This window comes from Narcine bancroftii, chromosome 3 (genome assembly GCF_036971445.1).
Source record: "Narcine bancroftii isolate sNarBan1 chromosome 3, sNarBan1.hap1, whole genome shotgun sequence".
NCBI classification, from domain to species: domain Eukaryota; kingdom Metazoa; phylum Chordata; class Chondrichthyes; order Torpediniformes; family Narcinidae; genus Narcine; species Narcine bancroftii.
Genome location: NC_091471.1, coordinates 141,856,230 through 141,882,595, shown reverse-complemented (window position 1 = coordinate 141,882,595; position 26,366 = coordinate 141,856,230). Strand labels below are relative to the sequence as shown.

The 26,366-nt window shown below is 37.1% G+C and overlaps 1 long non-coding RNA gene across 3 annotated transcripts in view; it reads right to left on the bottom strand.

Moving 5' to 3' along the window:
* The window catches only part of LOC138757633 (uncharacterized), a 146,533-nt gene that overhangs the window by 88,096 nt on the left and 32,071 nt on the right, over positions 1–26,366 (bottom strand). For all 3 annotated transcript variants that reach the window (XR_011353772.1, XR_011353770.1, XR_011353771.1), the window contains exon 3: positions 16,798–16,862. This is a non-coding gene — a long non-coding RNA (uncharacterized lncRNA). The remainder of the gene's footprint in view (positions 1–16,797; positions 16,863–26,366) is intronic.

The window sequence follows — 26,366 nt, the reverse complement described above, 5'->3', positions numbered from 1 at the left end:
TTATAGACAACTCATACTTATGAACAAATTGTGCCTCAAATTTGTGCATGAGCATAATGTTACCTCACGAATGCCCCATGTATGCAAGACATCAATGGAACAAGAGTAAGTGTTAACTTTTAATCATCATTTTTTCTACCTAAACTGTTTTAAGAACTGCTTCTTTCAAGTTTTTTTTAACAGTACTAACAAACATTTGATGAACTTTAATGCTTGATGTGCAGCAAAAATGGCAAAAAAGACAAATAAAGGAAAAAACAAGATAATATGGTGAACAATTGAACTACAGATAAATTAGATACTGGTCTAAGGGTATTGTACTTAAATGCATGGAGTATTAGGAATAAGGTAGATGACTTGATTGTGCAGATGCAAATGGAAAGTTATGACATTGTGGCCATCAACGAAACATGGCGGAATGAGGGATGTGATTAGGAACTGAATGTGCAGGGTTACACCTTTATAGGAAAGATAGGCAGGTATGTAGAGGGGGTGACGTGACCCTGATGGTAAGCAATGCTATTAAATCACTTGAAAGAAGGGACAGAAATTGCAGAATCTTTATGGGTTGAAGTAAGAAATGGCAAGGATAAAAAGACCTTACCAGCTGTAATGTACAGGCCCCCAAACACCACTCGGGACATGGACTGCAAGATGCAGTGGAACTAGAAAAAGTGTGTCAGAAGGAGAATGTCCAGATAATTATGGGAGATTTTAATATGAAAGGGGATTGGGAATGTCAGTAAGGTACAGGATCTCAGGAGAAAGTTTACAGAATGCCTAAAGGATGGCTTTTTGGAACAGCTGGTCGATCAACCCACCAAAGGATCGGGTTTTGGATTGAGTGATGTTTAATGAACTGGGGGTGATTAGGGATTTAAAGATTGTGGAGCCCTTAGGAAGTAGTGATCACAACATGATAGAGTTCAGCTTCCAATGTGAAAGGGAAAAAATGATATCAGGTGTCAATATTTCAGTGGAATGAGAGAGGAACTGGCCCAAGTTCACTGGAAAAATAAGCTAGATGGGGGGAATGGCAGAACAGAATTGGTTGATATTTATACAAGAAATAAAGAAAGCACAGGATAGATATATTCCAAGGAAAAGGCAAATTAAGAATGGTAAAATAACGCAGATATGGCTAACAAGAGAGGTTAAAGCTAAAACAAAAGCAAAAAGGAGGGCATACAGGGTAGCAAAAATTACTGGAAAAGCAGAGGACTGGGATTTTTTTTAAAACTTACAGAGAAAAAGAAAGATATTAGGAAAGAAAAGAACTGTGAAAGAACATTAGCAAATAACATACAAAAGGATACAAAGAGTTTCTTCAAATATATAAAAAAAAGAGGCAATGTAGATATAGGGCCAATTGAAAATGAAGCTGGAGACATTTTAATGGGTAACAAGGAGATGGCAGAGGAACTAAATGGATATTTTGCATCATTCTTCACTGTGGAGGACATTAGCAATATACCTGATATTCAAAGGTCTCCAGGAATAGAATTAAGTACAGTCAGGATTAAAAGAGAGATAGTGCTTAGTAAGCTGAATGGTCTAAAAGTAGATAAGTCTCCAGGACCGGATGAGGTGGTCCCATGGGTTCTGAAAGAGGTGGCCTTGGAGATTGTAGAGGCATTGGAATCAATTTTCCAGAAATCAATAGACTCAGGCATGGTTCCAAAGGAATGGAAGGTCACAAATGTAGTTCTCCTATTTAAGAAACGAGGAAGGCAGAAAAAATGAAATTATAGGCCTATTAGTCTGACTTCAGTAGTTCGAAAGGTATTGGAATTGATCCTCAAGAACAAGGTTATAGAATACTTCGAGGAACATGGCATGATTGGTTTCATGAAGGGAAGATCCTGCCTAACCAACCTAATGGGATTTTTTGAGGAAATCTCAAGTAGGGTGGACAAGGGAGAGGCTATGGATGTCGTGTATTTGGATTTTCAAAAGGCTTTCGATAAGGTGCCACATGAGAGGCTGCTTAATAAGATGAGAGCACATGGAATTATTAATAAAATAATAGATGGGTAGGGCATTGGCTGATAAGCAGAAAGCTAAGGGTGGGAATAAAGGATCCCATTCTGGTTAGTTGCCTGTTACTAGTGGCATTCTGCAAGGGTCAGTGTTGGGGCCGCTTCTTTTTATAATGTATAATGATGATTTAGATTGTGGATTAAATGGTTTCATGGCAATGTTTGCAGATGACACCAAGATAAGTGGTAGAGAACATAGTGTAGAAGAAATCAAAAGCTTGCAGAAAGACTTGGACAGCTTAGGAGAATGGGCGAAGAAATGGCAAATGAGATATAATGTTGAGAAATGTACAGTTGTGCATTTTGGTAGAGGAAATAAATGGTCAGATTATTATTTGGATGGGGAGAAAATTCAAACCTCAGAAGTACAAAGGGACTTGGGGGCCCTCGTGCAGGATAACCTGAAAGTTGACCTCCAGGTTGGATCAGCAAGTAAAGAAGGCGAATGCTATGTTGGCATTCATTTGTGTATGAGAATAAAAAGGTGTTGATAAGACTCTATGGAGCACTGGTGAGACCTCATTAGGAGTATTGTGTGCAGCTTTAGGCCCATACCTTAGAAAAGATATAGCAAGGTTGGAGAAAGTACAGAGGAGGCTTACCAGAATGATTTCAGGAATGAGAATGATAACATATGAGAAATGCTTAGCGGTTCTTGGGCTCTATTCATTAGAATATAGAAGAATGAGAGGAGATCTCATAGAAACATTTCGAATAATGAATGGATTGGACAGAGTGGATGTAAATAAGATGTTTCCCCTGTTGGGTGATTCCAGGATAAGAGGGCACAGTCTTAGAATTAAAAAGTACCAATTTACAACAGAGGTCAGCAGAAATGTCTTTAGTCAGAGTGTAGTGGATTTGTGGAATTCGTTGCCACATGAAGCTGTGGAGGCTGGATCTTTGAGGGAATTTAAAGAGGAAATTGATAGGTAACTCATTAATTGCTACAGGGGCAAGGCTTTAGATTCTTGGATCTTTGGGATCACTTTTGGGGAAGGTATGACCTATACAAAAAGGATGGGTTACATCTGAACCCAAAGGGGATCAATATCCTGGTGGCCAGGTTTAATATAGCTGTTAGGGAGTGTTTAAACTAATTTGGCAGGGGGATGGGAACCAGAGTGTGAGGGCTGAAGAAGTGGGAAATAGCAGTAGAGCAAAGGTAGTATGCAGCAAGGATGACAGGTAGGCATCGAGACAAAATAGTAGCTGGAGGGATGTCAGAGACATGATGAATTCAAAAACTGATCTGAACCTATTAAACTTAAATGTACCCACCATTAGAAACAAGGTGAATGATTTTGCTGAACAGCTGCAGATTGGAGGGTATGGTCAAAGTAAAAGCAAAAGAGAGGGCATATAAGGAAGCAAAAATTAGTAGAAAGATAGAGGACTGGGAGGCTTTTTAAAACTAACATTTTAAGACAACTAGAAAGGTGATTTGGAAGGAAAGAAAAGATGAGTTATGAAAGGAGGTCAACAAATAATATCAAAGTAGATACTAAAACCTTTTAAATATACAGTATAAAGTGTAAAAGTATGACCAAAGAGAACCAATCAAAAAGGACATTGGATAAATTACATCAGAGATAAGGATATGGCAGAGAGACAGCATGAATATTTTAGAAAATAGACAATAGACAATAGATAATAGGAGCTGGAGTAGGCCCTTCGGCCCATCGAGCCAGCACCGCCATTTTACAGATCATGGCTGATCACTACCATCAGTACCCGTTTCCAGCCTTATCCCCATAACCCTTAACTCCTTTGCCCACTAGAGTCTTATCTAACTCTCTTTTGAACATAATCAGCAAATCTGCCTCTACCACCCTCTGTGGCAGAGCATTCCACAGATTCACACTTCTCTGGGTAAAAAAATGTTTTCTCATCTCCGTCCTAAAGGGCCTACCCTGTATTCTTAAACTATGCCCTCTAGTCCTCGTCTCCCCCATCATTGGGAACAAGTAATCCGACTTCACCCTGTCTATCCCCCTGATAATTTTGTATACCTCAATCATGTCCCCCCTCATCCTTCTAAACTCCATCGGATACAAGTCCAGTTTTTCTAGCCTTTCAGCATATGTCAACCTCGCCATCCCTGGAACTAACCTTGTAAATCTGCGCTGCACACCCTCTATAGCTAGTATGTCCTTCCTCAAAATTGGAGACCAGAACTGGACGCAATACTCCAGGTGGGGTCTCACCAGGGCCCTGTACAACTGCAGAAGGGCGTCTCTGTTCCTATACTCCAATCCCCTCTTTATGAAAGCCAACACGCCATTAGCCTTCTTCACAGCTTTCTGAACCTGCATGCTAGTCTTCAGTGACCGGTGAACAAGTACTCCCAGATCCATTTGCTCCTCCCCACTCCCTAGCTTGTCTCCATTTAAATAATACTCAGCTTTCCTATTATTGCCCCCAAAATGGATAACCTCACATTTGCTTACATTGAACGTCATCTTCCATTAAACAGCCCACTCCCCCAACCTGTCAAAGTCCCTCTGCATTTTCCTGACATCCTCCTCACACTCCACACCGCCACCCAGTTTCGTGTCATCTGCAAATTTGCTCAAGTTATTCTTTTTACATTGTACATAAATGATTTGGATTATGGAATAGATGGCTTTGTGGTTCAATTTACAGATGATACCAAAATAGGTGGTAAGATGAATGTTGCTGAGGATACAGAAAGACTGCAGAGAGACTTGGATAGATTTGGTAGAAGAAATAGCTGGACAGACTATTATTTAGATGGGGAGAAAATTCAAAATTCCGAGGTGCAAATGGACTTGGGAGTCCTCATGCAGGATACCCTAAGGTTAAGCTTCATGTTGACTTGATGGTGCAGAAGGCAAATACAATGTTGACATTTATGTCTAGAGGAATAGCAGACAAGAGCAGGGATGTAATGTTGAGGCTCTATAAAATACTGGTGAGACCTCACTTGGAGTACTGTGTACAGTTTTGGTTGCCTTATTTGAGAAAATAATGTGCTGGAGTTGGAGAGGGTTCAAGGAAGATTTACGAGAATGATGCCAGGAATAAAAGGGTTAGTATAGGATGAACATTTGTCAGCTCTTGGCTGTACTCATTGGAATACAGAAAGATGAGGGAGTATATTATAGAGGCATTTCAAATACTGCAAGGCTGGACAGAGTAGATGTGGCAAAGATGTTTCTCATGGTAGGGGATTCTAGGACAAGAGGACGCAACTTCAAAATGAAATGGCATTAATTTAAAACAGAGATGGGGAAAATTTTATTTAATCAGAGGGACTTGACTTTGTAGAACATTGCCACAGGTAACTGTGGAAGTGAGATCATTGGGTGTATTTAAGGTAGAGATCGACAGGTTTTCATTAGTCAGTGTATCTATGGTTATGGGGTGAAAGCCAGGGAGTGGGGCTAAATGAGAGGATGGGTCAGCTCATGATTAGAATGGAGGAGCAATGGTCCTACTTCTGCTCTTGTATCTTGTGACCTTGTGACACCCCAAGCCTATTTTAATTTTAAAAAAATTTAGACATACATCATGTCAACAGGCCATTCTGACCCATGAGCACATGCCACCCAAATATACCAAATTACCGACAAACCCCATACATTTTTGGAGGATGGGAGGAAACCGGAGAACCTGAGTAAACTCATTCAGACACGGGGAGAACATAGGTACTCCTTACAGACAGCACTGGATTCTAACTTGGGTCAGTAGTGCTGAAATAGCATTGCACTATCCACCATGCTAACTGTGCCACAACCAAGGGTCTGGTCGATTACACTCCTCCTGCCATTAAAAAAATTATTCAACAGCTGAGAACAGAACAGCCCAATTGATTGGTACCCCATCATCAATATTCATTTCCTCCATCACCAGGCTACCCTGACACTACATCCCAAACATCAAGCTTCTATAGTAGGTAGGGCAAGGGCAGCAAGTGCAAAGGAACACAAGAAGATGGAGAGGAGGCCTAGGCCCCACCGTTCAATGTGAATGTGGTTGATTATGCTGGCCTCTTCAGTGCCAGCTTTCAGTCACCCTCAATTCCTCAGTCTTTCAAAAGTTTATCTCTTTAAGTACAACTAATAATCTGGCCTCAACATCCATTTGTGTAGAACAAGCAGACTTTAGAGGATTTAATAGTGTTTTGATATGTAAGGGTTTCCTTTAAATTATTATCTGTTCCAATGTCGGAATAAAATTAACAACATTAACCAAAGCTCTTGTCCTGTTTGTGAAACTTTGTGTTGTGACAGTCTAAAAAATGTAACAATGCTCCAAAGGACTTATAGAATATTTACTAGATAGGTATAACTAATTAGGAATATCAATTACCATATATACTCATGTAATAGCCGAATCTTGTGGACCAATATTTAGGGTAAAATTTAGGGGGTCAACTACACAGAATCTACTTTTGATCATGGTTTGAGGCATCAGTAGCTCAGATGGGTGGGTAGGTGGTAAGACCGCATTTGGAGTGTCAGGAGCTCAAATGGGCAGATGGCCTGGATCGATGCAAGAGCCCACAGTCAGGGCATCAGGAGCTCGGATGGTCGGACAGCTGGGGGATTCCATGGTCAGGCATTTGGAACTCAGAAGGGCAGGCAGCCAAGGCCTAGGAGAGATTCTGCAGTCAGGGCATTGGGAGCTCCTGTGGGTGTATGGCCGGGGCCTAGGCAAGAGTCCAGGGTCAAGGCATTGCGAGCTTGGATGTGCGGGTGGCCAGGGCCTAGGTGAGAGTCTGTGGTTGAGTGGCAGTGAGCGGGCAGCTGGGGCCAAAAATGACTTTACCTGATCAAAAACCACGGTCTATATTGATAAAGTTTCTTCATTATCAGGTCAAAGACAAAGTATTCAAGTCAGCAGCAAAGCAAGCGAAAGAGAGAGCCAATGGAATAACATGGAAATAAATTTTCTTTTATCCTGATATTAGTTTTTAGTTATTGAAGAAAAAGAAAGAATTCAATCCAATAAAGAATACATTGTTGAAGAAAGGTTATAGATTTATTCTATGCTACCCTGTGACTCTCAAGATCTTTGCGCAAGGAGGAGTGAATACGTTTTGTTTTTTTACAGACCCTGGATGTGTGCAAGAATATGCGGATATTTTAACAACTATTCATCAAGAAGCTTATCTGGGAGTCGTACAGCAAGCAGGAGTCTGAATTTTTTCTCAATTTATAAGGAATGAATTAAAATTATTGTATTCAGTCTAATGTAAATTAATTGGAATATTCATGAACATTCAGGGGGGGAATGGAGGCAAATGGATTGGCATCTATTGAATCATGTGTATTTTTGTGGATTGGGCCACAACCCGTAAAATAGAAAGGGATAATGTCATGTATTATTTGAACAACATCAATAGGAGGTTTTTTTTTGTTGTTTTGATTTTTATATTATCTATTTTTTTTTAAATCTGGATTGATAAGACAGATGTATGTTAGCACAAGAGTTAAAAAAGATTTGAAATGCCAAGGATTTGGGTGGAGAGAGGTGAAGGAAAGGTATAGTTTGCAATTGTTTTTAAAAAGATACTAAAAGGTAAATTATTGGATATTTAAGTTTTAATATTAATGGCTCAGTGAAAAGGAAGAGGATTTTGGACCGTGTCTGCCTGTCCCGCATCGGACTTGTCAGCCACAATCGAGCCTGCAGCTGACGTGGACTTATAATATGAAGGTTGATATAGCTTTTTCGCAATAAACTCATTTAATTGAAAAAGAACATCAGAAGTTAAAGAGAAATTTGGTAGGGTATTGGTTGTGGCTTCTTCATTTAATTCAAAAGCTAGGGATGTAGCAAATTTAATAAATAAGAATCTTCCTGTTAAAATACAAAATATCGTTACTGATCCTGCAAGGAGATATGTTATGGTACATGTTCAAATTTTTTTCAGAATATTGGACATTTATGAACATATATGCACAAAACATAGACGGAGATACATTAAAATCAGCATCATATATACAAATTTTATTGTTAAATTTAGATTATAAAATAGTAGCAAAATTATTAATGAAAAGATTGGCAAAATATTTGCTGAAATTAATAAATATGGACTAGACTGGTTTTGTTAAAAAGAGAGCAGATAATATGACTAGATTATTGAGTATAATACATTTGGTGCAAAAGAAAGGAGATTTAAGTGTAGCAGTGGCCTTAGGTGCTGAAAAAGCATTTGAGAGATTAGAATGGGATTTTTTTATTTCAAGTACTTGATAAATTTGGATTGGGATCAATACTTACAAATTGGATTGAAGCCTCATATAATGGATAAAAAGCTAAAGTTGTAACAAATGGACAAATGTCTATGACTTTTCATTTAACTAGATCTAGCAGACAAGGATGTCCATTATCTCCAGCTTTATTTATTAGCAATAGAACCATTAGCAGAATTAATTTGGTCTGATTCTGATATTAAAGGTTTTAGAATTGGAAGAGAGGAATATAAGTTAATTTGTTTGCAGATGATGTAATAATTTATTTGCCTGAACTGGAAAGTTCATAGTGTAAATTATATTTTAAGGTTAAAAAAATATGGAATAATATCTGGATATAAAGTAAATTGGGACAAAAATTAGATTATGCCCCTTAATAGAGGTGATTATACTCAGTGTAAAAGAGACTCCCAATTTAAATGGCCATTGAATGGAATAAAATATTTAGGGATACGAGTATTAACAATTTAAATAATATATACAAGTTGAATTATACCCTTTTACTTAAGAAAATTGATATAGATTTCAAAGAATAGTTGGAAATTACTGGGAAGAGTTAATTGCATAAAAATGAATACATTTCCAAGAGTACAATATTTTTTCGAACATTGCCTATATCTCTTCCACAAAAATTCTTTCAGGAAATAAATAAATATATTTGAAGATTTCTTTGGAAAGGTAATGTGTTGAGGGTTTCATTAGAAAAATTAATATGGAAATATGAATTAGGAGGTCTGCAACTTCCAAATATTAAAAATTATTATAAAGCTACACAAATGAGATTTCTCTCTTCTTTTTTGAAGAGGGAGATAAACCAGCATGGATGGATAAGAAAGGAAAGAAGATACCAGAAGATTTCATATATAAATGGGAACAGAGATTAATATCTGGAGACAGGAATACACCACTGTTGGAGCATCTGATTAATTTATGGAATAAAGTAAATAACAAAATGGGAATGATGAATTTTGGGTTAATTAAAATACTTTTGATTCACAATAGACTTATGCCATTTACTATGAATAACTGAATTTTTAATATTTTTTTCTCTAATGGAATTAGAAATATAGAAGATTGTTATGAATGATGAAATTTAATGTTATTTGATCAATTAAAAAATAAATATGAAATACAAAATAACACAATATTTTTTAATCAAATAAAAGCATATTTACAAGATAAATTGGGTCCAACAACATAACGGCCCAAAAGAAGTGAAACAGAAACTTTGATCTGCAATAGATCTATCAATAAATTTATATCTGCTATGTATATATTATTACAAAAGGGAGCTTCAAAGCAGAGAATCTATAGATCTAGACAGAGATGGGAAAGAGATTTAAATATAAGTATTGTGGTGAAAAATTGGCAGGAATTATGTAATGACAGTATGACAAACACAATAAATGTTAGATATAGATTTGTTCAGTATAACTTTTTACATCAATTGTATCTTACTCCACAAAAATTAAATAGATTAAAATCAGATTTATCAGATAAATGTTTTAGTGTAGTCAAGAGATAGGTACCTTTTTGAATTCTATGTGGTCATGTTCAAAATGAGGCCATTTTGGATAGAATTAGGAAAATTTCTAGAACAAGTTACAGGAGTTAAATTTACACAAGATCCAATGCTTTTCTTATTGGGTAATATTTCAGTGATAATACCAAAATTGAAATTTATTTTTTTCCAAAAGGAATGGAAAGATGGCATGCGTACCTATTGTGAAAATTACATGTAATTTAAGGAATAAATATGATATTTTTTTTGAACATTTGGTGCCAATATTTACATACTGTAGGTATTAATTTATAAAGCGCTTTCCCTGAACCTCATGAAACCTTGCTAACTCCTTGGGATAGGTAAATCATGAAATTGAGAAGACAAAGTTGTGAGAATGATTATGATATTTTGGTAACCACGTTTGTTTATATTTTTTCTTAACTTTTTTTGTGGCTCTATTCTTTATTTATGTCTTTTTCTTTTTTTCTACTTTTTCTTTTTCTTTTCTTTGGGGATTATTTTTGTGGGAAGGGATATGTGGGATTTAATTGGAGTATAATATGTAGCATGTATAATTGATTTTGAATATATGACTGTTATTTTCTGTACTTGGATATTAGTACAATGTACAGAAATTTAAATAAAATATTCAAAAAAGTATATATGGCACGTGGCAACACTGGAGAAGACGGAATTGTTCTTCGCAGAATGGAAATGAATTAGATTAGATCAAAAGAAATATTCAGTTATCAAGACTGCAGATTAAATAAGGAAAAAACAAGTGTGAGAATCCAGGGTGGATGTACTGGTAACTAAAGAACTGACATAAAATACTAGATTAAGGGGAAATTAGAGGTTACATAATGCCCTGATTTTGCACTATCAGTGATGCCAAGACTACAGCCATTCACTGTCATTTCTCCATAAAAGTGATTGCATTTTCAGGACATTCATGATCTGTAGTTTAATGTGAGAATCCCAAAGGCAATCAATAACTCTTCTTACATTACTGCAATTTCTTCAAAAAAATATTTCAAAATATAGAAGAAATTAAAATTAAATGAATATATTTTTAAGTTTCTTTATTAGATTAGTGCATTTTAATAAGAAGAATATTATTTTTAAGTGTTGATTGCTTGGCTAAGTTGATAACATTGCAGATTCTAGTCATCAAAGAATACTTTGAACTAATTCAGATACCAGGACATATCGAGGACAGGAATTAACTTTATTGCTTGTCAACTGATATCACATTCTGTTGTGTTTTGGTGCAAGCAGGTTTAATCTCTCTTAACAGAAAATTGGAAATGAAAGAAAAAATATCCAGTGCTTTCGTTGAAGAAAAGATTTGTAAATATGAAGATGATTTTTTTCAGAGCACAAGGAACCATTTGCTCAAATCCATGTTATAAGATTAGCCTCTATTGGATGTGGAGTAAACAGCAAGCTCTGTATGTTCTCCCTGTGTTTGCGTAGGTTTTCCCTGGGGACTTCAGTTTCCAGGGGCGTAGCCAGATTCTAACGTTAGGGGGAGCGAGCACATAAAAAATGGCACCACAACCACTTATCCCTATGCGTGCACCCACATGTTTTACAGCCAGCGCACAAAGGAAATGAATGTGCGCACAAAAGGCTAGTTACCTAAAATAATGCAGTTTAAAGTATAGAGTAAAATCTTAACTAAATACACTACTTCCTGCCAAAGTCTGTTGGCTTGTAAACAATGCAAAATTGGCTGGTAGTCTACAATTGAATGTTCTGTCCACTCTTCTAACCTTATATTATTTTTTAAATCTCACTTACTCTTTTAATCACTAACTTAATATAATTTTGAAAGGCAAGGACAAATAAATACCTTAGGAGAATTGGGCGACACCAACTTGTGAGCAGAAATGGCCAGTTACCGCACTATAAGTCTGAATTTAAAAGATAACAAAACAACGAAAGTATCAATGTAGTGTATGACGTATGGCTGGTTTTCCAAATTCTCTCTCTGGGGTAATGACCAGTGAACTCACAAGGCCTCATGGATAAATATTGGCACATTTTAGTGGATCTCCAAAAATTACAGTATTTCCTCACAATCATGAATCCCAGTTCTGGTGATCCCAATAGCAAGATCCAATTTTCTCCAATGGAAATCTGTCTTCTTCTTTGGCTTGGCTTCACGGACGAAGATTTATGGAGGGGTAATGTCCACGTCAGCTGCAGGCTCATTTGTGGCTGACAAGTTCGATGCAGGACAGGCAGACACCGTTGCAGCAGTTGCAAGGGAAAATTGGTTGGTTGGGGTTGGGTGTTGGGTTTTTCCTCCTTTGTCTTTTGTCAGTGAGGTGGGCTCTGCGGTCTTCTTCAAAGGAGGTTGCTGCCCGCCGAACTGTGAGGTGCCAAGATGCACGGTTTGAGGCGATATCAGCCCACTGGCGGTGGTCAATATGGCAGGCACTGAGATTTCTTTAGGCAATCTGTAGTACCATAGCAAACACCCAAGGAGGACCCATGTGTGTACAACAATGGAATTCAGACTAAGGTAACTGAATGGAAATCTCTAGGAAAACAAATTCTAATTCATTATTTGATATGCCACCTGTGCACAAACTGCAATAAGACAAAAAGACAATTGCATTGAGTAAACTGCAACCAGGCAACATTTTTGTTTCTGAAAGGAATGCCAAATCTAAAGAAAACAAACTTGCATTGTGACTTCTTAAGATCTTGATGAAGTTGTTTCTCACTACTTTGAAATGGACAATTAAAATGACATTCACCGGTCAAGTAGTACATTCTGTGAAAGGGTCATAAAATTGCCACTTGATGCTTGGAACCAAGTGACTTTTTCCAATCACCCACTGAGAAAAATATGAATAACATAATGTTATCTACATAATATAGATTTTTAAATACAATTATGAAACTCAATTTAAATTGTTGCCATAAATGACCAAACTTTTTCAATAATTATTCTTTTAAAGCCTGATGAGGATCATTATTGTACTTCTACACCATCAGGGATCCTGTCTTTTTTTCCAAAAGGCCATGTCAACAGTAAGAAAGCAGTGTTTTCATTGGAGTAAACATTGTAAAAACCAATATACCTATACAGAAATAACATGCTTGTTGGTCAATAAATACAAAAGTTCCCAAGGCATGGCATGTTGGCCTGAGATATGAATGTGAAGACCCACAAATTCACAGATCATAAAGTCCAGCAAGCAGTGCTCCAAAATTGAATAATATTTTCCAACCTTTTAAAATACTTTTAGAAGTAAATAGAACAGCAAAGGCACTGTGAATTAGAATTTGCACTTATACATACACTACAGGATATCATCTTCATATTTAGACAAGTATGAAAACTATCCCAGGAGTAGAATGTTGTATACACACCGTAATACCTTAAAAATAACCTCATGCCTAAAATGATTGGACAGCTTCAGCTTTCCTGTTGTTTAATTGGATCCAAGATGGCAGCAGAGGGGTTGTAAGGAGATCTGAGAGCTCCCCAAAGAAAAGATAATAAAGAACAGATAAAGATATATCCCTGGGAAAAAATCCCAAAAAGACAGAAGATAACGGGGAAATGTGAAAATAAGAAAGATTGAGAAGGAGAAAAAAAGATGGGAAAGAGAACAAAGAAAGCAATCCAGGAAAGACTGGAAGGAAGAAAAGGTTCACTGCATGGTGGCCAGGAGAGAGAGACTGACCTTGGGCCTACAAGAATGTCAAGGGCAGCAGCAGCAGCTGCGGAGCCCGACCACCCCATGGGAGGGAGACTCATCCAGAAGGATGAGGGAGGATGTCTTGCGGGTGGCCGAGGATAGGCCACAACCAAGGCAGCAGGAGGGCTGGTGGGTGCATAGAGCAAAGTGGCGGAGGCCTGCGGTCAGCAGGAATGACCGAACCCGGGCCCATAGAGGCTGCAGTGGTGGTAATGGCAGAAGAGAAGCCGCAGACCGCCAGAAAAAAATAAGCACTTACCTGATAAGGAAGATCCATGCGAGGGCCGGGAGGAAAACACAGCCAAAGTGGCATCAGACAGATGAGGTGTCGGGCCTGGCAGGAAGTAGGAGCAGTGCAACCAGGGAGGCGTCGGGACCTGGTGGAGAAAGGAGGTCGGGAGGTGTGGGCAGCACCAGCCCAACAACTTCAGATGACGAGGAGGAAGAAACAGAAGGGGAAGAGGAGGAAGAAAATGAACAGCAAAGAAAGGTGGGGATAAAGAGACAGAGGGATTAGTGTCCCAACCAGGGATATTATGGCAGCCATTCAACAAATGAAAAAGCATTAAAAACTTTGGTGGTGGGACAGAATGTAATTAAGGAAAGGTTGGATAATTTAACTTAAAGGGTGAAAGTGACAGAGGAAAGAATTGATAGAATGGAAGAGAGACTGGAAAGGAGGGAGAGTGCAATGGATGTGTGAGTGAGAGAAAGAAAGAAACTATGGGAAAAATTGGAATAAAGTTGGGGATATCTCCTAAAGCACCTTTGGTGCAGAATAAATTAATACCCATGACTCTGGATAAGAAAATCCCAGAAACCTGATTGAAGATTTAAACAACTAAGGAATAAATATGATTTGTCCAATAAAACTTTCTTCTGCTATTGTGGTGATATGTAATTACACCACTAGGTCACCAGGGGTCATCCCGGTGACCTTGTATATAAAGCAGTCCAGAGCTACAGTCTCACCTTCCAGATTTGTCTTGCAGAGAGACAAGACCTCTTAGTGTACATATTAGTTTATTAAAGCTGTCTTATACTCAGACTGCTTGTGTGGTTATTGTCAGTATAGCTATCTCCAGCTAAAATCCTACTTAAGGGATAATTTGGGACTGACTATGGCCATACCCATGCGTAGTGGCGTAGAGATTCTAATTCAAAATGGGAATGCATGTAAGTTCATCTCTAAGATGTGTCTCCTATTCCAAATTGAGGGCCTGAAGCCGGGCTTACATAAGGCAAGGGAAAGGAGGGAGATGGACTTGGGCTTAACAATCAACAAGCGGTGCTGGTTAGACCTGTGCCTGGACAGCATGACAGCAATTATTAATGCCAGGTACAGATTGGTGCAATACAATTTTTTGCATCAATTGTACATCACACCACAAAAACTATATAAATCTAAACCAGAAATTTTGAAAATGTTCTTCAAATGTGGTGAGGCGATTGGAATTTTTATTCACTCAACTTGGCTGTGTACAAAGGTGGGCTCCTTCTGGGAGGACCTGGGGGACATTCTGAAAAAAATTACAAAGGTGGATTTTCCACAGGACCCAGAATTGTACTTTCTGGTAAACATTATGGATACGAGTTTTAAACTGTCCAAATACCAAATTCAGTTTGTAAAGGTCGTCTTGTCAGAAGCCAGGAAGTGTATAGCGATCACGTGAAAGTCCGACTCCCAACTAAGTACTACATGATGGAAGACGCAGATATAGTTCTTCTTCTTTCTTCTTCTAAAATGAAGAAAGCTAAACATCCGTACAAATAGTGCAACAATTGAAAGTGGGTCGTGGCTTAGATGATGTGCTCTTGTTTCATATCTTTTTCATTTTACTTTATGTTACTCTGGGTTTATATTTGGTTCCATTAAGGACTGGTGACTCCACAGATTTTTGGTTCTTTATGTTTGTTTTACATAATCTTTTCCTTGTGGTATTAGGGAATAGGAGGGAAGGGAGAGGGGTGGACAGAGGGAAATATTGACTCAATGTAATATATCATTGTTGTGGAAGATTGTATTGTTTTGAATTTGTGTGAGTCTTGGAAAAGCAAAAATATAAAATATTCAAAAAAAAATTACTGTGCTGAACATAATGCTGTTGCACATAATTCCATTCACCAGTAAAGTTGGTGCAAAAAATTGATCACAATACAAAAAAATAAAAAAGAACAGGAATAGTATTGCAGTGCAATGTCTATCTATTGATTCAGCCTCCATACAAACTTCGAATAAGTAACCATTTGATAACAAATTTCTTTAATGGCTGCTGTGTAGCATTATGTTATAATAGGTCTAATATCTTTTAGAATAGATATGTCAGATAAATCAACAAGATTATCCTAGTTAAAAGTATGTACAGTTGAAATCATGCCTCACTTCAAGGATCAAAAATACTTTAAAAATAACAGTTCTAACATTCTAGATTGCTTCCTTATGCCAGTACAAAGACAACATTTACTTCCACAGCTAAATATTAAGAAACCACAAATTATGTACAAACCATTGCATGAAGCAAACACGTTTTTAAAAGGCATACAGCCTTTTCCCTGTCAACCTCATTTCTAATTATTAAAAATTTAGAACATTCAATATTACATTTCATTATTGGACATTATACAATATGCACTCCTTAGAGCAAGATTACTGCTTGCTCTTCCAGAAAAATTCCTTTCATAGAATATATTTCATGGAAAATTGCCTACATACTTTGTGATGGCAGAAAAAAAATAGATCAACACTGATTCTATTAATAATAAACATCACTAAATATGATAAGAACAAAAAACTTTTATATATTATTAATGAAAAAGCTGCTGCAAGACCACTGGAAGCATGTTATTTTTCTTCTATTTCTAGATTCTTACTGTGTTCGCAGAGTGTTTACTTCACAGACTTATTTTGGGCTCTTCTGCCAGCACTCATAACACCCAATTAAATGTTAATGCTGTTTATAACACACCTTGTAAACATTCTTCATGTGCACAGACTACCTTAAATTTACAAGCCATTTTTTACAATTGTTTGCAATGTTGAATTAACATCTGACATTGTCAATTAGCACTAATGGCCATCATCTACATTTTAAAAAAACACTGCTTTTTCCATACTGGCAGTTGAAAAATATCAAAGAATAGATATAGTTTTCAAATCAGATCTCATCAGAAAGTTGAATTCAATACAGTACTGAACATTTTGTTAAATTACCAATGGAAAATATATAGAAAAAAAATCACATCATAAAATATAAAGCTTTACTGAAAATCACAATAAAAATCAGGTTGAAGTCGATGTGGTGATCACTTACACTGCTTCTATTTTTCATTAAGAACAGGAGGTTTCCTTTCCGGCAGCACCATCTTTCTATTAATTCTGCGTGAGAAAATGAAACATTAATAAAATGGTATTCTGCTGGTGAAGGAAAGATGGTTCTGAAAGAAGATGCATCAGTAATAAAGGTCAGGGAAGAAAATCATTAGAAAATTCCTGCTTCAGCCAGTAGCTGCATACATATGACAGCCTGCTAAATGCCAGATAACTCCCTAGAAGGATCTTCTTACCCTGCAGCTGAGAGATTTGGTGACTGCAGCAGAAACCATCTGTTTTTTCATTGGCTTCCACAGGGAAAAAGAAACAGGAACTTATGTGATTTTATGTGAAATGAGATGTTAGTATTTTTAAATTAATGATAAAACTCATAGTAATGCATTACATTAAGATAAAATGGCCTCGGCTGTGTAAATCAAGTCCAGAATGCTCAGATCACAGGCCAAAAAAATTTTAATAATAATCGACCAACCAATATAGTTAAGCAAAACTTTCCAGAATTATGTCACCATGCAAAACATTAAATAACTTGTTAACCATGTTTAGTGGTATCTAATAATTAAAGTAAATTATCCTCATTAACTGGCATTTGTGAGAACATTATTTAAAAAGCAATATAAAATAAAATCAAAAAGAATTCTTCCTACTAATGCAAAATAGTTTCAAATTCCACAAGGATGGGGAAAGGATTGGGGCATTATTTAGAATGTGGGTGAAAAGGATATGGGAATGTCCAGCAGGTGAGGCATCCACCAGCAACTCTGATATAAAACCCTTTCTGCCTTTGATGGTAGGACCTCATAAAAATTGATAGTTTATAAATCCTGTCTCATAACTGGCTAAGTGAACTACTTGAGAAGTGAATGTCAGTGTGCATCTCGAAGAAAGAGGTTATAGCCTGAGAAAGTGACTGGCCTTTGGCAGTATTTGGGAGGGTGGAAAATGCTGGACAGAGGGCATGGGTATGCAGCAGACTAGGATCAGGCATCTGGAAGGAGTTGAAGGCTCTAGGAAGAATCAAGAACAGGGAGAGCAATTTATTAAATATCAGGAGATGATAATCTCGAAAAAGCAAATCGTGATGCCTGTATTTGATGGTCCATAAACCTGCATAAAACTATAAAAATTACTTTCCAGGGGCATGGCAATGCAAAGGATCTAGGCAGACGTGTCTTAAATGAGCACTCCATGAAGAGTGATAAAAAGGGGGATTAAAAGTTTAAATTTCAGAATTTTTCCACTACGGATATACAAAATTACCAGCAAGAAACCAAGACTGCAAAAATCAAAATCTGAAGAGGCACAGTCCACCTGGATTGTCGAGTGAAAGCCCGAAAGCAAGCAGCACAAGAGCTGCCTTGAGACCAGCTGAACCCAGTAGTACTGGGCAGTTGGGGGGGGGGGGGGTTGGGGGGGAGGGTTGGCACAAGATTAAATAAAATCCTGGAGAAATGGAAGATGGAGATTTTATGTATATGTTTTATAACTGTGGAAAATGCAATAAAGAACATGTCAGAGAACATAGGTAAACTCTCAGAGGCAAACGATGACATAATTAATCGAATGAGCCAAATGGAAGTCAACCTGGTTACAACTCAAGAAAAGCTGAAAGCTTTAGAAGACAATGCAAAAAAGTGGGAGTTGGACAGGCAAATGATCAACCACTTGGAAAACATTCGCAGATGCAATAATATCTCAATTATTGGATTGAAGGAGGGGACAGAAGGGAATGATCCAGTGCACTTCTTTGAATCATGGATCCCACGAGTGTTGGGAGAAAGTAAATTTAATGAGAAGTTACATATAGAAAAGCTTATCAGACCTTTGGATCCAGAAGATGTGAGGAGCAGTGACAATGAACAGTCCTGGTAAGACTTTTGAGTTACTGGGACCAGGAAGCGATTTTGGGAGTAGCATTTGATTATTCTAAACACCATAGTGGCCCACTTGAATAAAAAATGGAAGGGTTCTATTCTTTCAAGACTTTAGTCCAAGTTTGATCAAGCAAAGGAAGGAGTCTGATGATGTGAATGGACAAATGCAGTCAAAAAATATGAGATATTTGATGGTATACCCTGTAACACTGAGGGTTGAAGTAACAGAGGGAAATCGGCATTTTTTTCAAGACTAAGAAAGAGGCAGAGAAATTTCTACAAAGATCATGAGATCATGAGAAGACTAAAGACATTAGATAAGAAGACTGAGAAGAGTGTTTAAGAAGTTCTATTTTTTTGAATTGTCTTTTAATTATTACTAAATGTGAATGCTATTGCAATTTGCATGGAGAGTTCAAGAAAGAGCGAGAACTTAGGAAAAGTATTAGCAAGGTTGAAATTCCGGTCTAAGGGAAGTAATGGCACCTGGAGAGGATCATTTTTACAAGATGGCACTAAAGGGAGGGGTTCTCCTTTCTCTGAAGAATTCGTGGGCTTTTATTCGCAGGCTTCCAGAGTTTCATTTTTACAACACCATCAGAGCAGGGGCACTATATGTATTTTTTTTAAAGGGGAAAGACCACAGTATTGTTTGAATTATCGAAAAGGTTTTATTGCTGAACAACATTTATTTAAGAATTGGTATGGATGGAATGTTAAAGCTTGTTAGTTTTAATGTTTATGGGTTAAATGGTTGGTGAAAAGAAAAAGGGTCTTGGCACACAAAAAACCTAAAGACAAATGTACCTTTTCCGCAGGATGCATGCTAAGTTACAAAGAGGAATATCATCTTCTTTTACTTAAAAAATGAGAGGGGTAATGATCTTAATTAATAAAAATGTACCAGTAAGACAAGAAGATATATCAATTGACCAAGCGAGAAGGTTTGTCATGGTACATTTCAAGATTTATGTAACATCCTGGATATTTATGAATATTTATGCTCTGAATTATGATGATGAAGCCTTTATGAACGATGTCTTTTTTTAAAAATAGCAGGGGAAAGACAAAATACATTGTCAAAGGGGGGTTTAATTTTTGTTTGAATCTGATATTGGATAAATCAGTGAGAATCAGGGAGAGAGCTGCAAAAGTGACATTATCATTTATGAGGGATTTAAATTTTATTGATATCTGAAGGCAGCTCAACCCCGCCGAGGGAGACTACTCGTTCTACTCAAGGGTCCATGGCTTACATGGATTGATTTATTTTTAATCTCTGCACAGTTGAAAGCAGAGTGATAAAAACAGAGTATTTGGCAAGATTACTCTCAGACCATTTGCCATTAACCTTAACCATTTCAATATCAGAAAAACAAGAAAATGTGTATAGATGGTGTCTTAATGCCACGTTGTTGAAAAGGACAGACTTTTATGAGTTTATTCCACTGATAACAATTTTTTGATATGAGATACATTTAAGGCAGTGGTTTTCAACCTTTTCTTTCCACTTACATATCACTTTAAGTAATCCCTATGCCACACATGTCAAACTCTGGCCCGCGGGCCAAATTTTGCCCGCAATATAATTATATTTGGCCTGCAAGATCATTTCAAAAATGTATTAGAGATGGACTGCTGGCCGCCGCGCCAGTATAGCGCATGCACAGTAATACAACAAATCCCAGAATGCATTGGCGTCAGCCTGCTAATCGCCCCCACCTCCTCTGTTTACATTGCAGGGTCTCACCATGGACTCTGGTTTTGGGGCCTGGCCGGTGTCAGGGGGAGCCAAGGCCGCTTCCCAGCACCCAGAACCGGAGGCTTCGGGCCTGACCTCGCCAGGACCGTTGCCCACTCCCCCTCCCTGCCGCAGGCCGATCCGCGACTCACGGTGACGGGGCCGCTGATCCGCCAAGAGGCCGCCCTGCAGCCAGAGCCGATGCCCCTGGACTGTCGTTGTTCAACCCGATCGCCCGCAAACCCCGCCCTCCCGCACACAGGCCTGAGTAAGTATTATGAATCTCAGGATAAAACGGTCTTCCAATAGTTTCATGTCACAGTGATAAATATATTCCTGGTTAAAAATGGTCCTGCACCTGGATACAAGTTCATTAGGCATAAAACTTTAAAAGTGTGTAAGTCAAAGGATAGCTGTACCAATGGAAAAGGGCATGGCAAATAACCCTGCTAGAGTTCATGCCCACAATCAGTCACCCATTTGATTGTTTCAGGAATCATGTTATTCTCCCACATTCTCAATAGCCCTCAGATTTTACTATTCGACAGCACATTAGCAACATTTGACAAATCCTCTATAGAGAAATATTCTCTATAGAGAATATTTTATTTCTCATTTGTTAATGCTTCTGGAAATAGTTTATCCAAAACTATTATTAAACATTTATTTTAATAAGAAAAAGTTTAACATTACATATGTTGAAAGAAGAGAAAACATGCAGATGTTGTTGAAAATTTTCAATAAATATTTAGTTCGGCCCTCGACTTAGTCCAAGTTTTTAATTTTGGCCCTCCGTGAATTTGAGTTTGACACCCCTGCCCTATGCCATCAGTGCTCTGTGATTAGCAAGGGATTGCTTAAGGTGGTATGTAGGTGGGAATCACTGCTCTAGACCCAATTATTACTGAAATATTTTGCTTGAGAAAAATTGTCATTGGCCCATTTCCTTTGAAGTTCTGAAACAGTGCACATAATGAATCAATTAGGTAGAATTAAAACATTGGTTTTCAAACTTTTTCTTTCCACCCACATACCACCTTAAGCAATCCTTTATTAATCACAGAGCATCTATGGCATAGGGAATACTTAAAGTGGTATGTGAGTGGAAAGAAAAAGGTTGAGAACCACTGACATAATGTTTTGTCCTGGCAAGTGAAAGCAGAGGAGTCGTCGAGGACAATAAATGCAATTAAAACAGATGTAAACATGTTAACCCACAATCAGAAAGAGATCAATAATATTTTTAGACAATATTATACAAAGTTGTATAAATCAGAATTATTAGGAAATGATAATGAGATGAATGAGTTCTTGGCAACCATTGAGCTCCCAAAATTGAAGGCCAGAGATCAGATGGAGCTAGAAGCTCCTTTCACAAAAGAGGAAATTGAGAAGGCTCTGTGCACTTTGCAGGCTAAGATGGGGGAAGATGGGTTACTGCCTGAGTTCTATAGACAATTTAGGATTTGTTGATGCCTTTTATGATGGATGCACTGGACTGGGCAGTGGAGATTCAGTCTCTTCCGGATTCCTTTTCAACAGCTATTATTACAGTGTTGCCAAAAAAGGACCCCTTAAAAACTTTATTGTTTAGGCCTATCTCACTTCTGAATCTTGATTATAAGATATTGGTGAAGACTTTAGCCAACAGCTGGGACAATATTTACCTAAACAGATACATTCAAATCAGGTGGGATTGGTTAAAGGAAGACACTCGGCAAATAGACTGGGCAGGCTATTTAATATAATTCATTCAGCTAAATCAAAATTGAATTCTGGTATAATAGTCTCTGTGGATGCTGAAAAGGCATTTTATTGATTAGAATGGCCTTTTTTTATTTAAATCATTGGAGAAATTTGGTATAGGTAGAATATTTATAAATTGGATAAAAACTCTGTATCATAAACTAAAATGTAAAATTATAACTAAGTCAGATGTTGGTGGTCTTCCCTTTCAGTAGATTGAGTAGGCAGGATGTCCCCTTTCTCAAGCATTTTTTATCCTTATGATTGAACCACTAGTGGAGATTATAAGGAAAGATCCAGACATAAAGGGCTTCAAAGTTAGACAAGAAGAACATGAAATCAGCATATTTGCTGATGATGTGCTATTATACCTATCTGATATGGTTGACTCCTTTAAGAAATTACAAACAACACTAAAAAATATGGAAGAATCTCAGGTAACAAAGTTAATATAGATAAAAGTGAGATAATACCATTGACAAACTTTGATTATGAAAAACTATCAAAGAGGAAGTTGATTTAAATAGAAGGCAGATGAAATTAACAATTTAAGAATAAATGACTCATAATAACTTGCAGAATTTGTATAAATTATACTCCTCTTTTTGGGAAGATAGAGAAGGATTTGGAGAAATGGAAAGATTTGCCGATTACTTTGGTGGGAAGAGTTTATAGTGTTAAAATTAAAGTGATGCCAGATTTACAATATCTTTTCCAATCACTGACTATTTTCTTTAAATTAATAAATAATTATATTAGGAAGTTCCTTTAGAATAATCAGGTGCTGAGGATTTTGTTGGAAAATTTAATGTGGGACTATAAACTAGGGGGAATTAGGCTAATGAATTTCAAAAAGTACTATTTGGTTGCACAAACTAGATTACTTTCATTCTTCTTTGAAGGCAGCAGCCCCCTCCCCCCACCCCAGATTCAAATGGAACTATACTTAATGAGAGAGGGGGCAGTGAAAAATTTTATTTATAAATGGAGCCTAAGTCAATAACCAAAAAGATAGATAATCCTTGTGGTGGTACACCACCGGCCTACCCCAGGGGGCAACCTCTGTACCTACAGGAGTGTAAGGGGACAGAACAACATCTGGCCGGCTGTCAATCAGTTGGTCTGAATGGATCAAGCTCCACCCGCTCAGATGTTAATCACCCTGCGCCAGCCTCTGAGGCCTCACTCAGAGTTGCTGCAGCTACAGCCAGCCTGGCTCTGTGGAAGCCTTTGTGGATTAAAGCCTGTTGTACAGTCTTTATCTTTGTGTGTGTCTGATTCTGGCTAACAGTGCTCCACAATCCTAAATGAATACATATGATTAGAGTATGGCAAGAACTCAATGAGTGTATTGGGAAAAAAGCAGGGATATAGTTCAGAGCACCATTATGTAAGAATGTGAGGCTGCCTATGAATCTAGGTAATAGAATACTAAACTCCTGGTGTGACAAAGGAATAAGAAACATTGAAGATTGCTATGCAGAAGAAGCTCTTTTATCTTTTGATCAACTAAAACAAAATATAGAGTAGCTAATGAAACTTTCTTCTGCTTCCTCTAGCTAAGTTTGTTCTTGAGAGAAAGATGGGGGCCAGTGTTGGTTGCACCTTAAATTAGTGAAATGGAATGAATGATTTGGCTGGAAAATGCACTTAAATTTATAACAAAAATGTACTTTGCTCTCCAGAGTGAAAGTGCAAAGGTCGAGAGAGAGATGGAAAATGGACTTAGGTGTTGTAATATCAGAAAAGTGTTGGTCTGATTGTTGTTTGGATAGTATGACATCAATTATAAATGCAAGATATGGATTGGTTTGGTATAACTTCCTACACCAATTATATCTTACACTATAGAAGCAACATAGGTCAAATTCTGCAATATCGGAGATGTGTTTTAGATGTGGGATTGAAACAGGAATGTTTTTACATGCTACATGGTCGTGTGTGAAGGTGAAGCCCTTTTGGCAGGATATTGTGAAGCATTAACAAGGATAACAGGGGTAGTCTTCGCGGACAACCCGGAGCTTTGTCTCTTGGGTAATTTTATTGAAATATGTAATAAATTAACTAAATTCCAAATTTCTTTTGACAAAGCAGCTTTAGCAGTGGATAAGAAGTGTATTGCAACAACTTAGAAGTCCAACTCTTCCTTAATCATAGCGCAATGGACAGCACAGATGAATAGTTGTTTACCTATGGAGAAAATTACATCCAATCTAAAAAAACAAGTATCATATATTTGTCAAGATATGGCAGCCATATTTGGACCATATAGGGGCCCAGTTATAATAATGATAATAACAAACGCTGTTACAATATAAGTGAATGTAACTTTCCCACATAGATCTTTTTTAGATTTTTTATGGATAGTATAAGTGGTTTTATATTTTGTAGGAAGGAGGGAAGGATTTTCTTTTTATTGTATTAAAAAGTTTAATATATTGTGATATTGAAGATTTTACTATGTATATTTATAAAAAATGAAAAATATTTTTAAAACTTACTTTCTAAATCTCTCTAGCTTAGGAAATTACTTCAAAAGCATTTGCATTTCCATCCAATCATGTAATTTTCAAACAAAAAATTGTGAATCCAATATACATTCTAGAATATAATAGTCTTTCTACGACTAGTAATTTCACTGAATAGAGGTCTAAATTTTAAGATATTTTTGAGTTCTTTTCATTAAGATTTCAGGAACTCAGTAAATACCCAGTGGTGCAAGACAAATTCCTGGACTTTCACTAAACACAAAAAATGCTGACCTTTCTCAAGATCTAAATCACCTCCCAGGAGAAAAAAATGGAAATCGTTATGCGATGGGGAATTAGCCAACATGAGAGATTCATATAAAGCTGGAAACAACTTCAACACAAACAATACAACATTTAATTGTGAGTATCCTGTGATACCTGGACTCACTCAAGCACCAGGAATGAAAATTAAATTAATTGTTTCAACCCTTCATTATTCATTGCTCCATGATAACTATGAGAACAAAGCTAATGTATAATATGCAACTGTCAAGCTTTCAAAATGTAGTATGGTTCACTAGGTAGGGGTCTTAATCTAAATTCTTGAAATGGCCACAAAATATATTTTTTTAAATTAATGCATCAAATAAAATGAAATCAAAAGAATTTATGATTTTCAAATTAATTTAAAGTATTTTGCCTTCCTTTGTGTGGAAATATAAATGTTTCAATTTTTAAGTACAAATGGCTCATACTTCAAACAATATTTATTATTGAAGATTGCAAGATTTTAAAACAGGAAAAACAAAATTCAGATTTACCTCTTTAGCACAACGGTGACGATTCTTACCCTGAGCAGATCCAATTAAAATTAAAGGTTCAGGTCATGGAAGTCAGAATCGGAGTATGACCTAATTGATTTTAACTGGCGTGTTTCATCATTATGTGAATTGTGTCTGATGCCACCAACCCACATCTACTGTAAAGCAGCAGTCACAAGGCAGTATATTTAAAGACTGAATGCACCTCTTAAAGGGAAGATGCATTCACTAAATCTGAACCTTTTTTTAAAAATTGATTTATTCTTCAAATGAACAATGCCTATGGAGTAGATAAAGGTAAAGGAATTCTCAAGGTTATCATAAACCTCATTAAAGGTGTAAGTGACAGACAGGTAACAAAAGGGAGAGTCTTCCCAGATAGGAATAAGTAGTACAATATCTCTCAACTAATGTGAATAAAAGATTCAAAAATGTCACAGCCTCTCATCCTTCGCCATGAATCCAGATGCTCATTAACAATCTTTCATGCTCACTTGCAATGGGTATCTTTGCTTGCTGCTGGAAACGTTTCTACCAACAAAATACTCTTCTCATTGTCTTCCATTTACTGAACCTGCATCTCCCTTATTCTTCCTCCTCATTTTATATTCAGTCCACTCACTTCCCACTAAAGACATTACCATTCACTTACCATTCCCTCTCAATATTGCCATCATTAACCATAAAACATTACAGCATAAAACAGGCTCTTTGGCTCATCAAGTCTGTGCTGAACTAATCTTCGGTCTTGTCCCAATGACCTGCACCCAGACCATAGGCCTCCAAACCCCTCCCATTCATGCATCTATCCAATTATTTTTTTTAAATGTCAAAATTCAGCCCCGTCACTTCAGCTGGTGGCTCATTCCACACTCTCGTCTCTCTGCATGAAGAAG